Source organism: Rhinatrema bivittatum, unplaced genomic scaffold (genome assembly GCF_901001135.1).
Source record: "Rhinatrema bivittatum unplaced genomic scaffold, aRhiBiv1.1, whole genome shotgun sequence".
In the NCBI taxonomy this organism is placed as follows: Eukaryota; Metazoa; Chordata; class Amphibia; order Gymnophiona; family Rhinatrematidae; genus Rhinatrema; species Rhinatrema bivittatum.
The window spans coordinates 170407-183001 of record NW_021820787.1 but is presented as its reverse complement, the minus strand read 5'-3'; positions in this window follow the sequence as shown (position 1 = coordinate 183001).

Genomic DNA, 12595 nt, shown 5'->3' with positions numbered 1-12595 from the left:
TGCACATTGACTTCCCTGTCATTCCCTGCCAAACATCTTCCAGGCTAATATGGGCAGGCGTCTGTAAAACAGAAGCCTTTGGACCACTTATCAGATTCATATGATCCCTAACTACTGGGGCAGTTTCACTATCTTCTGGCTTGGCAGAATTCAACAGGGATATAGAACAAATCCGGAAATCCGGTACCATCGGTAGTAATCTGCTGTCAGGACTTAAAGATGTTTCTTCCTCTAGCTGGAGCAATACTGCTCTTTGAGCAACTCCAACAATGAGGATTCTCCTGATGCAATATGCTCCAAGACTGTTGCTAATATTTGCGGAATAGTGCATTGAGACATACTAGTGTTGTGTGTGTGCATTTTGTTTAAACAAGAAGACCAGAGAGCTAAGTAAGTTCTTTTCTAGTGCCTCCTGTGAGAGCATTGAGAGGAGAAGATCATCTTGCTGGTGGTGGAAGAGGATTGGTGGGTATTGTTTTGGGAAATTTTAGGATTTATAAAGTTTGGAGGAGAAGTAAATAGTGCGGTTATTCATTAGTGTGTGTGTGTGTACGCCTAGAATAAAAAACAAGCCAAAGTGTCTGTCTTTCCTTCCCTCCCATTCTACTCCCACTCACCCCTAGCTCATCCCTTGATTATAGACGAGAGACAATTTCAGATTAAAAATCAATTAGGCTTTTATCTAAAACATAGGATTGACCTTGCTTTTATCAAGATTTTAATTATCCCCTTAGAGGTCATTACCAGGTTAATAGGGAATACCCCAATACATATAAAGGACTCTAATTTATGCATTCTTTCTCACTTAGCAACCTAAACTAAGAACTCAACAAAATTAAATTGAAGGCAGCAGTCCAGCAGCAAGAGGGGTGCCTTCATGTCTTTTGCATTGAGTGCCACAAGTATGATTTTTAACTTATTGATGAGAAGTTATAAGTGTGCAACCATTGATAAGAGTTCCTGGCTCTCAGAGAACAAGTCTGATTTCTTGAAGGATAGAGTGGCAGACCTGTAGCTGCTGAGGTAAACAGAGAGGTATATAGAGGAGACCTTCACAGACATATTAGCCAAGTCCCAAATCCAGTCTAGCAGCCCTGGTGCTGCCTTAGAGGAGGAAGGTCACCTTGTGAGAAAGTATCACCCTTGTATATCAGGAAGTGATTCTGTAGCAAGGACCTGCTCTCCAGTTGATGCATTGTCCTCTTGCATCGATGACGAGTCTCCCAGGGCTACTGCCCAGGAGGGAAGGGTTACATCGGCCATCATAATTAGTGATTCAATTATTAGGAATGTAGATAGCTGGGTGGCTGGTGATAAGAGGATCACTTGGTAACTTGCCCGCATGGTGTGCAGGAGGTGGATCTCATGCGTTAACTACTTAGGATTTTAGTCAGTGCTGGGGAGGAACTAGCTGTCATGGTACATGTGGGCACCGACAATGGAAGGTGTGGGAGGGAGGTTCTGGAAGCCAAATTTAGGCTTTTAGGTAGAAAGCTGAAATCCAGAACCCCAAGGGTAGCATTCTCTGAAATGCACCCTATTCCATTTGCAGGTCCCCAGAAGCAGGCTGAGCTCCGGAGTCTCAATGCGTGGATGAGCTGATGGTTCTGGGAAGAGGATTTGAGTTTTGTAAGGAACTGGACATAAGAAAATGCCATACTGGGTCAGACCAAGGGTCCATCAAGTCCAACATCCTGTTTCCAACAGGCCATAATAACCTGGCAAGTACCCAAAAACTAAGTCTATTCCATGTTACCATTGCTAATGGCAGTGGCTATTCTCTAACTGAACTTAATAGCAGGTAATGGACTTCCCCTTCAAGAACTTATCCAATCCTTTTTTAAACACAGCTATACTAACTGCACTAACCACATCCTCTGGCAACAAATTCCAGAGTTTAATTGTGCATTGAGTGAAGAAGAACTTTCTCCGATTAGTTTTAAATGTGCCCCATGCTAACTTCATGGAGTGCCCCCTAGTCTTTCTACTATCCGAAAGAGTAAATAACCGATTCACATCTACCTGTTCTAGACCTCTCATGATTTTAAACATCTCTATCATATCCTCCCTCCAAGCTGAAAAGTCCTAACCTCTTTAGTCTTTCCTCATAGGGGAACTGTTCCATTCCTTTATCATTTTGGTAGCCCTTCTCTGTACCTTCTCCATCGCAATTATATCTTTTTTGAGATGCGGCGACCAGAATTGTACACAGTATTCAAGGTGTGGTCTCACCATGGAGCGATACAGAGGCATTATGACATTTTACGTTTTATTCACCATTCCTTTTCTAATAATTCCCAACATTCTGTTTGCTTTTTTGACTGCCGCAGCACACTGAACTGACGATTTCAATGTGTAATCCATTATGACACCTAGATCTCTTTCTTGGGTTGTAGCACCTAATATGGAATCCAACATTGTGTAATTATAGCATGGGTTATTTTTCCCTATATGCATCACCTTGCACTTATCCACATTAAATTTCATCTGCCATTTGGATGCCCAATTTTCAAGTCTCACAAGGTCTTCCTGCAATTTATCACAATCTGCTTGTGATTTAACTACTCTGAACAATTTTGTGTCATCTGCAAATTTAATTATCTCACTCGTCGTATTTCTTTCCAGATCATTTATAAATATATTGAAAAGTAAGGGTCCCAATACAGATCCCTGAGGCACTCCACTGTCCACTCCCTTCCACTGAGAAAATTGTCCATTTAATCCTACTCTCTGTTTCCTGTCTTTTAGCCAGTTTGCAATCCACAAAAGGACATCGCCACCTATCCCATTACTTTTTACTTTTCCTAGAAGCCTCTCATGAGGAAGTTTGTCAAACGCCTTCTGAAAATCCAAGTATACTACATCTACCGGTTCACCTTTATCCACTTTTTATTAACTCCTTCAAAAAGTGAAGCAGATTTGTGAGGCAAGACTTGCCCTGGGTAAAGCCATGCTGACTTTGTTCCATTAAACCATGTCTTTCTATATGTTCTGTGATTTTGATGTTTAGAACACTTTCCACTATTTTTCCTGGCACTGAAGTCAGGCTAACCGGTCTGTAGTTTCACGGATTGCCCATGGAGCTCTTTTTAAATATTGGGGTTACATTTGCTATCCTCCAGTCTTCAGGTACAATGGATGATTTTAATGATAGGATACAAATTTTTACTAATAGGTCTAAAATTTCATTTTTTAGTTCCTTCAGAACTCTGGGGTGTATACCATCCAGTCCAGGTGATTTACAACTCTTCAGTTTGTCAATCAGGCCTACCACATCTTCTAGGTTCACCGTGATTTGATTCAGTCTATCTGAATCATTACCCATGAAAACCTTCTCCATTACGTGTACCTCCCTGACATCCTCTTCAGTAAACACCGAAGCAAAGAAATCATTTAATCTTTCCGCGATGGCCTTATCTTCTCTAAGTGCCCCTTTAACCCCTCAATCATCTAACGGTCCAACTTACTCCCTCACAGGCTTTCTGCTTAGGCTATATTTTAAAAAGTTTTTACTGTGAGTTTTTGCGTCTACAGCCAACTTCTTTTCAAATTCTCTCTTAGCCTGTCTTATCAATGTCTTACATTTAACTTGCCAACGTTTATGCTTTATCCTATTTTCTTCTGTTGGATTCTTCTTCCAATTTTTGAATGAAGATCTTTTGGCTAAAATAGCTTCTTTCACCTCTCCTTTTAATCATGCAGGTAATCGTTTTGCCTTCTTATTGTGCCTTCTTATTGTGTGGAATACATCTGGACTGTGCTTCTAGAATGGTATTTTTTTTTTTTATAATATATATTTTATTGAAGTTTTCAAACTTTTACATTATATAACATCTTTACAAACCAACATAACAAGATATAGGGTTGGATAATAATTCCTTCCCTTTCCTCTCTTTTTATAATTTTATACAAAACTCTTGGAAATATGTACTTTTGACAACCTTGCTAGAGGCTCAATGAAATCATTAGGGAAAAACTAAACCTTTACTAATCAAACAAGAAAACACAATAGTACCCCAAAATTATTTTTATACTTCTTCGGATAGTGGGGAAGAGGTGGTTATTTTCCTCTGTTCTACAAATAATTTTAATTGGTCTGGTGAAAAAAATATATAGACATCTTGTTCTTTCCTTACTACACATTTGCAGGGAAATCTCAAACTATATGTGTAACCTAAATCTAAGACATCCTGTCGATGAATCAGAAATTGTTTTCTCCTAAGCTGTGTGATGAATGAGAGGTCTGGAAATATCTTAACAGGATTCTCATAAAAAACAATGGGATATATTGAAAAATATTTTTTCATGACTTATTCAGTTCTAAAAAACTTATAAAGGATACTAACAAAATACCCCTATCTATTATAGGATTATTTGAATCTTCCAAAAAGTTTGTTAAGTTTCCTTGAAAAGGTAACTCCATAACATTTATATTCGAGTTTTTCTTGGGTAGAAAATAGCAATAGCTTATATCCGGAATTTCATGTTCAGGAAATAATAAAATTTCCAAGAAAAATCTCTTCAAAGTTTCTATGGGAATTTCCCCTACAACTCTAGGGAAATTGAGTATACGTAAGTTTAAACGTTTGGAGTTATTCTCGAATACTTCAATGCGCCTAGATAAGAACTCTCTATCCTTCACTAACGCTGATTGAAATTCAATATTCCTCACACTTGATTCTTCCAATTTCTTAATTCTATCTTCAGTTATCTTTACTTGACTTTGTATCAATGATATATCTTGTTGGTTTTTCCCTGAAATAGTATCAATCTTTCTCTCCAGGCCTTTAATATTATTCGACATTGATACCATCAAGTCCCACACTAAGTCCAAAGTAACCACTGGAGGTCGTGTCGTTATCTCTAGGGTCCCATCGGTGACTTGCACTTTCTCTCTTTCATTCACAGTCCCAGGGATGTCACCCCCCTTATGTTCTTGAGCTGTGGCTTCTCCAAACCCATCGAGAGAGTCTAATTGGGCAGATATTTCCCCTGTTGATAACTCATTCCCCCTTTGCATTGGTGGTTTATCTAGGTTTGGGCTCAGCGAAGCCTCCTCCTGATATCCCTGTCTCTTTCCCTCAAGACATGTATCAGCGGGATCCTTGGTCGCCGGGGTATTGGGTACAGAAGCAGTCATAAATCGAACTATCTCCTGTTGGATAGGAGAAGTAAGAGAAGTCGAGGGAAAAACCCTGACTTTTCCCTTCCTTTTTGGTGGCATCTCACAAAGCTTATTTTATAACAGGCAATTGTTTTATGACTGATATTGTGTATTTTTCTCACCTCTATGGCAGACTGTTGTGAGTTGTGAGAAGTCTTCCGTCCTCCCGTCCTGCTCCGGACTAAGCCGGAACAAGCCGGCGTGCCCCTTAGGGCGCGCGGCTTGGCGGTGCGCCGGCGGCAGCGGGGCACCGCCCTTATGCCGATTTTATGGGCGAGTAGGCTCCTTCGACTGACATCAGGAGCGTCGGGGGGCGGGGTTAGGTCGCGTCTCTGGTTGCAGGCAAAGTTTTCAGAGTTGAGCACAGCTGAACCCGCTCTGGAACAAGATGATATCTCTGACTCCCAGGCACTTCCTCACCTCACACTCAGCCGCAACGAGGGTGTCCTGTGTGCCGATTTTATGGGCGCGTAGGCTCCTTCGACTGACGTCAGGAGCGTCGGGGGGGGGTTAGGTCGCATCTCTGGTTGCAGGCAAAGTTTTCAGAGTTGAGCACAGCTGAACCCGCTCTGGAACAAGATGATATCTCTGACTCCCAGGCACTTCCTCACCTCACACTCAGCCGCCAGAATGGTATTTTTTAACAATGACCACGCCTCTTGGACATTTTTTACTTTTGTAGCTGTTCCTTTCAGTTTTTTTCTAACAATTTTTCTCATTTTATCAAAGTTTCCCTTTTGAAAGTTTAGCACGAGAGCCTTGGATATGCACACTGTTCCTCTTCCAGTCATTAAATCAAATTTGATCATATTATGATCACTATTGCCAAGCAGCCCCGCCACTGTTACCTCTCTCACCAAGTCCTGTGCTCCACTGAGAATTAGATCTAAAATCGTTCCCTCTCTCATTGGTTTCTGAACCAATTGCTCCATAAAGCTATCATTTATTCCATCCAGGAACATTATCTCTCTAGCGCAGTGGTTCTCAACCTTTCTAATGCCGTGACCCCGAAATACAGTTCCTCATGTTGCGGTGACCCCTTGCCCCGCCCTTGCCCCGCCCTCGCAGGGCGAGGGCGGGGTGAGGGTGGGGCTTTGGTCATATGGGGGCGGGGTTATGGATGGGGTTGGATTTTAGTGCATACTTATTTATTATGACATTTATAAACAGAACCACCATTCCTCATAAAACAATAAAATTAAGAAACATAAAGCATCAGTTATAATAGTAAAACCATACTAATAAAAGAATATTTTAAAATTACTGATAAATAGAATTTCTATTAATTAAAATCATATACATTTTTATAATTTCCCACACACCAATAATATTTCAAAACAGCACATATATCAAATAACACACAATAATTAAAACTAATAAGGATTTTAAAAAGCCCCTGCTGTCCATACATGGGAGCTCTTGATTTCCAGTCACCCTGATATTGTCGAGGATTAGGAGGTTATCCTCTCTCTCTCACACATACACTCACATGTCCATTCTCTCTCACACATACACTGTCACATACTTACACATTCATGCTCTTATACCCACCATAACCTCTCACTCTCACAGACACTGATACACTCTCAGGGTGTAAGACACTCCCCCCCCCCCCACTCACACACACTCTTACTCCCCTGGATTTTCTCATACACACTCATGCTCTCACTCTTACTGGCTCCCTCACAACCTCAAAGCCTCTCAGATAAAAGTCTATGCAGCAGAAATAATGCTGAATGTTGAGAATTGTGTTATGCAGACTAATCTGGAAAATGCACTAATTTCTACATGAGTCATAATGAATCAGTCCTCAGCTGCAGCCTTCAATTGATTATCCTGGCTCCCTTTAATAATGTTTGCCAAATACAGTTCATGTGTAACAGCAATCCTAATTCTCCACCAGATCAAGCTGATTTCACATCCCACTTCATACTTTGTCACCTCCAGCTGAGTCAAACAATTAATCTAATTACTGCCACTGCTGCCACGTGGCTATTGGGGAGGCGCTGATTGCTGCTATTGGCACCAGTGTTGCCAACCTCGCTTATTTACCGCGAGATTGGGCTTCTTTTTGTAGTCATTCGCGGTTTTTTTTTCCGATTCGCGGGTTGCTTTTAATTGGGCTATTTTTTCTGCCAGTCGTGTTTTTTTGGGCTTGTTGGGCGGGACTTGTGCTCTGAATCATGTTACAGTGATTGGCTGCTGCGATGAAGCCTGTCCATAGCAGGCGCACCCTATCCCTATATTGCAGCAGTAAGCCAATCAGAGCAGGAGCTGCAAGCCTTGTTGATGCACACGTCAGGAGCACATTTTGTGGGCAGACCTAGCCAGCACTGCACAGCATCTCACGTGGGCGGAACGGGAAGAGCAGCACGGCATTGGAGCGCAACAGCAAAGGAATCCAGAGTGTGCAGCTACAGCCAGGTAGCAGGAGGGGAGGAATTAGGATGTAGGGAGGGGGAATGAGTGTGTGGTGACCAGAGATGTGCTGGGAGGAGGGAATCAGCGTGTGGGGGGCCAGAGATGTGCTCGGAGGGGTTACGGAGGGGGGGAATGAGAGTGTGGTGACCAGAGATGTGCTGGGAGGAGGGAATCAGCGTGTGGGGGGCCAGAGATGTGCTCGGAGGGGTTAGAGAGGTGGGAATGTGTGTGAGGGGCCAGAGATGTGCTGGGAGGGGGCTGAGGAGAGAGGAATGAGTATGTGGGGGCCAGAGATGTGCTAGGAGGGGTTAGGGAGGGGGGAATCAGTGTGTGTGGAGCCATAGATGTGCTCGGAGGGGTTACAGAGGGGGGGGAATGAGAGTGTGGGGACCAGAGATGTGCTAGGAGGGGTTAGGGAGGGGGGAAAGAGTGTGGGGGCCAGAGATTTGCTTGTAGGGGGGTGGGGAGGGGGGTATGAGTATGTGAGGGCATTAACTGCTATAAAAAAATAAAATGTTTTTTTTTACATCTGCTTCCCTTTCTAATTTTTTGCCATTTCCTTTAATATTGCCTTTTTTTCTATTTCTTTTCTCTCCACCTGTCTTCTTCCCTCAAACACACAGTCAGGTTCTCATTCTCACATGCATTTCTCTCTCACACACACATACACAGGCTCTCACTGGCACAGGCTGTCTGAGTCTCACACACAGGCTCTCTCACACCCCCACATGCTGCCTTGCTCAAGCACAGGCTCTCACTCTTACATGCTGTCTCTTTCACACACACAGAGGCTCTCACATGCTGTCTCTGCAAACACACACAGTCTCTCAACTCATCTCATACTCGCACACACCTCTCTCTTACCTCTGGGCCTCTTCTTTACGGGTTGCCACAGGATGGGCTCTGCAGCGGCCCTAGTCTTCCCGGCCCGCTGCTCCTCTTCTGCACGCAGCTGAAGCGCCTCCTCCTTCCTGCCCGTGCGGCTCCGGCAGTGTTGCCAGGTTTTCATGCACGAACAAGCACTTTTTTCCAAAAAAACAAGCCCAAAACACATGAGATTGAAACATTTTATTTTTTTATAGCAGTTAATGCCCTCACATACTCATACCCCTCTCCCCAGCCCCCTCCAAGCAAATCTCTGGCCCCCCACACTCTCATTCCCCCCCCCCAACCTTCTCCGAGCACATCTCTGGCCCCCCACACTCTCATTCCCCCCCCCCAGCACATCTCTGGCCCCCCACACTCTCATTCCCCCCCCCTGCACATCTCTGGCCCCCCACACTCTCATTCCCCCCCCTCCCAGCACATCTCTGGCCCCCACACTCTCATTCCCCCCCCCCTCCCAGCACATCTCTGGCCCCCCACACTCTCATTCCCCCCCCCCCAGCACATCTCTGGCCCCCCACACTCTCATTCCCCCCCCCAGCACATCTCTGGCCCCACACACTCTCATTCCCCCCCCCTGCACATCTCTGGCCCCACCACTCTCATTCCCCCCCCCCCCAGCACATCTCTGGCCCCACACACTCTCATTCCCCCCCCCCCCAGCACATCTCTGGCCCCACACACTCTCATTCCCCCCCCCCCCCAGCACATCTCTGGCCCCACACACTCTCATTCCCCCCCCCCCAGCACATCTCTGGCCCCACACACTCTCATTTCCCCCACCCCCCAGCCACCTCTGGCCCCACACACTCTCATTCCCCCCCCCCTCCCAGCAATCTCTGGCCCACACACTCATTCCCACCTCCCTAACCCTCTCCGAGCCACATTCTGGCCCCCCACCACTCATTCCCCCCAGTACATCCCCAGCCCCCACACCTCATTCCCCCCAGTACATCCCCGGCCACCCACACACTCATTACCCTCATCCCAACATACTAACTCCTTCCCTCCTGATACCGGGCTGTAAGCTGCACACTCTGGATTCCTTGCTGTTTTTCTCCAACGCTGTGGCTGCTGGTCTTCCGTTCCGCCCACGTGCGATGCTGTGCTGGCTGGGTCTGCCCACAAAATGTGCTCCTGAACGTATGCATCAACAAGGCTTGCACTCCTGCTCTGATTGGCTTACTGCTGCAATATAGGGATAGGGTGCGCCTGCTATGGACAGGCTTCATCACAGCAGCAAGCAGCCAATCACTGTAACAGAGCACAAGTCCCGCCCAACTTGTGCTCTGTTACAGTCCGCCCTGATTCAGAGCACAAGTCCCGCCCAACAAGCCCAAAAAAAACGCAACTGGCAGAAAAAATAGCCGCGGACCGGCAAAAAACCCCAACGGCCCGGTACCGGGTGGTTGGGGACCCTGCTTTAGGCGCCCCTGTGTTGTGGTCGTTCGACCCCCGCCGGGGTTCGCGACCCCCAGGTTGAGAACCGCTGCTCTAGCGTGTCCGAAGATTTATTTATTTATTATTTATTTATTATTTATTATTTTTATATACTGGCATTCGATCTCAATTGAGATATCACACCGGTTTACCCAGTCAATATTGGGGTAATTGAAGTCTCCCATTATTACTGCACTAACCAATTTGGTTAGCTTCCCTAATTCTCTTAGCATTTCACTGTCAGTCCTCACCATCTTGACCAGGTGGACGGTAGTATACCCCTATCACTATAGTCTTCCCGACACACAAGGATTTCTACCCATAAAAATTCAATTTTGTATTTAGTCTCATGCAGGATGTTTATCCTGTTGGACTCTATGCCATCCCGGACATAAAGCGCCACACCTCCTCCTGGGTGCTCCTCTTTGTCATCGCGATATAATTTTGTACCCCGGTATAGTACTGCCCCATTGGTTATCCTCTTTCCACCATGTCTCTGAGATGCCAATTAAGTCTATATCATCATTCACTGCTATACATTCTAATTCTCCCATCTTACTTCTTAGACTTCTGGCATTAGCATACAAACATTTCAAAGTCTGATTTGCTGCACTGGAGAAAGTGCAGGGAAGGGCGACCAATATGATAAGGGGCATGGAATGGCTGCCCTATGAGGAAAGGCTAAAGATGTTAGGGCTGTCAATTGGAGAAGAGATGATTGAGAGGGAATATGATAGAAGTCTACAAAATCATGAAAGGACTTGAACCTGTTAATGTAAATTGGTTATTTACTCTCTCAGATAATAGAAGAACCAGGGGGCACTCCATGAAGTTAGCAAGTAGCTCATTTAAAACAAATCAAACAAAATTCTTTTCACTCAGCGCATAGTTAAACTCTAGAATTCATTGCCAGAGGACGTGGTTACAGCAGTTAGTGTAATTGGGTTTAAAAAAGATTTGGATAAGTTCCTAGAGGATAAATCCATAAACTGGTATGATGGTAATTTATAAGCAATAGTAGCTTGTGATCTAACAAATGTTTGGGTACTTGCCAGATACTTGTGACTTGGAAACAGGATACTGGGCTTGATGAACCCTTGGTCTGATCCAGTATGGCATATCTTATGTTCTTATGTTCTTATAACCAATGGAACCCAGTCTTTAAAAAAGGGTTGCAGTGGTGATCCAGTAAATTATAGACGAGTAAGTCTGACTTTAGTGCTGGGAAAAATCATGGAAACTATTCTAAAAAACAAAAATTTCAGAACATATACTGTAGATAGATAGATTTAATGGGACAGAACTACCATGGATTAACCCAAAGGAAGTCTTGCCTCACAGAGTTGCTACATTTTTTAAAAAGGGGTTAATAAACATATGAATTGGTGTTTTAGATTTTCAGAAGTAACATAGACCCTAAGAGAGGCTTCTAAAAAATGAAAAGTCATAAGAACATAAGAACATGCCATACTGGGTCAGACCAAGGGGTCCATCAAGCCCAGCATCCTGTTTCCAGCAGTGGCCAATCCAGGCCATAGGAACCTGGCAAGTACCCAAAAACTAAGTCTATTCCATGCTACTGTTGCTAGTAAATAGCAGTGGCTATTTTCTGAGTCAACTTAATTAATAGCAGGTAATAGACTTCTCCTCCAGAACCTATCCAATCCTTTTTTAAACATAGCTACACTAACTGTACTAACCACATCCTCTGGCAACAAATTCCAGAGTTTATTGTGCTTTGAGTGAAAAAGAACTTTCTCTGATTAGTTTTAAATGTGCCCCATGCTAACTTCATGGAGTGCCCCCTAGTCTTTCTATTATCCGAAAGAGTAAATAACTGATTTACATTAACCCATTCTAGACCTCTCATGATTTTAAACACCTCTATCATATCCCCCCTCAGCCGTCTCTTCTCCAAGCTGAAAAGTCCTAACCTCTTTAGTCTTTCCTCATAGGGGAACTGCTCCATTCCCTTTATTATTTTGGTCGCCCTTCTCTGTACCTTCTCCATTGCAACTATATCTTTTTTGAGACGCAGCGACCAGAATTGAACAGAGTATTCAAGGTGCGGTCTCACCATGGAGCGATACAGAGGCATTATGACATTTTTCCGTTTTATTCACCATTCCCTTTCTAATAATTCCAACATTCTGTTTGCTTTTTTGACTGCCGCAGCACACCGAACAGATGATTTCAATGTGTTATCCACTATGACGCCTAGATCTCTTTCTTGGGTGGTAGCTCCTAATATGGAACCCAACATTGTGTAACTATAGCATGGGTTATTTTTCCCTATATGCATCACCTTGCACTTATCCACATTAAATTTCATCTGCCATTTGGATGCCCAATTTTCCAGTCTCAGAAGATCTTCCTGCAATTTATCACAATCTGCTTGAGATTTAACTACTCTGAACAATTTTGTATTATCTGCAAATTTGATTATCTCACTTGTCGTATTTCTTTCCAGATCATTTATAAAAATATTGAAAAGTATGGGTCCCAATACAGATCCCTGAGACACTCCACTGCCCACTCCTTCCACTGAGAAAATTGTCCATTTAAATCCTATTCTTTGTTTCCTGTCTTTTAGCCAGTTTGTAATCCATGAAAGGACATTGCCACCTATCCCATGACCTTTTACTTTTCCTAGAAGCCTCTCTTGAGGAACTTTGTCAAACACCT